Genomic DNA, 3,172 nt, shown 5'->3' on the forward strand with positions numbered 1-3,172 from the left:
GGTTGCCGACTGGCAGCAGAAAAACTTTTTTCTTTTGAGGTGTACGTACAGCTGGTTATTAATTAATAATTTATATATTTATTTTAATTTTAGTTTAAATTGTTTGTTTATGCTGGTGTTTGTTTTCTTCTGTTTGTTTGTCGTTGCGTATTTGTTTGCTTTTTTATGTTTATTTGTTTGTATGTTTATTTGCTTGTATATCTTTATGCTTTATTTATTTATTTATTTATTTTTGCTTGCCTTTGTTTTTTATTATTTGTTTATTTTGTTTATTTGTTTGTATATTTCTTTATTTGTTTTTTATTTGTTTAGTTGCGCTTCTATTGTTTGTTTATTTTTTGTTTATTTTTTATTTCTTCACTCATTTATTTTTTATTGTAGCGCCAGCTGTATTTACATCTTTAAAAAACGAAACCCCTTAAAGGGCTCTTGCTGTTGCAGCGCAGCAAACAGTTGGTTTGCTGCTGCTGCTGCTGCTGCTGCTGATGTAGCAGCAGCAGCAGCAGCACTACGGCTTCCTCAGCTTCCATGCAGTTTCTCCCTGCAGCCTTTTTCTGCTGCTTTATTAGGGTTTATCTTAGGGTTTAGGGTTTAGGGTTTAGGCTACTTGTTGCGGGACAGTGTTCGCTGCTTCTCAGGGTCCCCCACGACCTTTTGCTCAGTTGGTAAACCCTAAAAGAGAAGATGCACGCACAACAGAAAGACGCCTTCCTTTAGGGTTTAGGGTTTAGGGTTTAGGGTTTAGGGTTTAGGATGTAGGGCTTGGGGTTGGTGGGCTTACTTTGCTTTTTCTAATCGAGTTTATGATGGCGCGAGAATGAATTTGAGAGGCAAGTGCAGCCAATGCAGCTTCGCCTTCATCTTCCAGTTCCTGCGGTGTACGTACACCTCAAACCCTAAACCCTAAACCCTAAACCCTAAACCCTAGCGCACCGTTTTTTTTTAAATGAATCCTACCTAATAAATATGAAGTAAATATGAGTAAATATAACTATTATAAATGATAAATAATGCATTTAAATATAATAATTATAAACTTTTAATTTATTCGTCACCTGCTCCGTCATGCATGCCTCTGGGAAGGGCTCTTCGTCTATGACTGCCCAGTGAGAAAACTGCATCTGTAAGGACGCATGACCCGACGCCTTCGATCTGAAATAAAATAAAATAATATTAATTACAATTAATTATATTTAATTATATTTAATTATATTTAATTATATTTAATTATATTTAATTATAATTAATTATAATTATATTAATTGTAATTAATTTTTAAAGAAATATATTTAACTCAATTTAGTAAGGAAGTAATTATGCAAGTCATGCGGCGTTTATACATTAAAATACAATGATAATAAATAAATAATAAATACTAAATAAAAACAAATTAAGAATAATAAACTTAATGCATATAAATAAGGGTTGCAAAGACAGCAGAGCGACAGCAGCAAATACATAACTCAACTGAAGAAAGATATACACTTTAGGGCTTAGTGTTGAGCTGCTACAGCAGCAGCAGCAACAAAAGCAGCAGCAGCAAAAGCCGCAGCAGCAGAAACAAGAGCAGCAGAAGCAAAAGCAGCAGCAACAAAAGCAGCAGCAACAAAAGCAGCAGCAGCAAAGGCAGCAGCAGCAAAAGCAACAGCAGCAAAAACAGCAACAGCAGCAAAAGGACCGGCAGCAAAAGCAACAGCAGCAAAAGGACCGGCAGCAAAAACAGCAGCAGCAGCAGCAGCAGCAGCAAAAGCAGCAGCAGCAGCAAAAGCAGCAGCAGCAGCAAAAGCAGCAGTAGGAGCGAGTGTATATGCAGTTCCGCTAATAATAAATTGTTGTTGACGATTAATTATTAAAGATTGCTGAGAATTGTTAGTTTTAAAAGTTGTTTAACCTGATATCTTCACTGATGCCGACAGCCTCAGTTGCAGGTAGATATCCGACAATAACAAACTCTGTCGTCTCTCCTTCAGGTATAGCTTCGCTCTTTATCTTCGCTCTGCGCTTCGCTAACACACCGTAAGCCTTTCCTATGCATTTACTCTCGCAACTTAGTGCTGCATGCACACATACACAACAATTATCTATTATTATTATTATTATTATTGTTGTTGTTGTTGTTGTTGTTGTTGTTGTTGTTGTTGTTGTTGTTATATATATTTATATATAGATAGAGAGAGAGAGAGAGAGAGAGAGAGAGAGAGAGAGAGACAGAGTTGAAGCACTGCATTTACATTCTCTGCACCTTAGAGTCTATGGTTTAGGGTTTATAGGGTTTATAGGGTTTATAGGGTTTATAGGGTTTATGAGGACTATAGGGTTTAGGGTTTAGGGTTTAGGGTTTACTGAATCGCAGCATGGCTTCGTATATTCTGCAGAGGCCCCGCTGCAGCATCGCCGATCTGCATGCCTCCTTCATTGCGGATATCACCTAAGCAATCAAAGACGCGTGCATGCACTGAATTGAAGTGTATAGGCAGCTAATTGAGGTGTATAGGCAGCTAATTGAGGTGTATGGGCAGCTAATTGAGGTGTATAGGCACCTCAATTAGCTGTATAAACATGCATAAACACCTCATGTAGCTGTATATACACCTCAATTAGCTGTATATAGATGCATATACACCTCAATTAGCTGTATAGAGATGCATATACACCTCAATTAGCTGTATAGAGATGTATGTACACCTCAATTAGCTGCATATACACCGCAATTCAAAGTACGTACACCATACTGTTGTTTACACGCATACATACACACTAAATATGTAAATAAATATAAATATAAATATAAATATATATATATATATAGACCTTAACTTAGGTGTATATACAGTGCATTGAGGTGTACATACACCTCAGCCCCACCTGACCGCTAGCGAGAAAAGTATGAGAGGCCGCTGAGTCTTGAAGAGAAACATTTTGTGCTGCTGCTGCTGCTGCTGCTTTATCTGCTGCTCCTCCTTCTTCTCCTGTTGCTGCTGCTGTTGCTGCGTCCTCTGCCCCTGCTGCTGCTGCTGCTGCTGCTGCTGCTGCTGCTGCTGCTGCTGCAGGTGATGATAAGCTCTGGGGGCCCCTAGAGGGGCCCCTCATGATGTTGTCTCTCAAAGCTAAGACCTCGACAGTAAATGCAACACCCCTAAAAGCAAGACAAGAAAATAATCAAATTATTGTT

This window comes from Eimeria acervulina, genomic scaffold, assembly GCF_000499425.1.
Source record: "Eimeria acervulina Houghton genomic scaffold, Eah_scaff878, whole genome shotgun sequence".
NCBI classification, from domain to species: domain Eukaryota; phylum Apicomplexa; class Conoidasida; order Eucoccidiorida; family Eimeriidae; genus Eimeria; species Eimeria acervulina.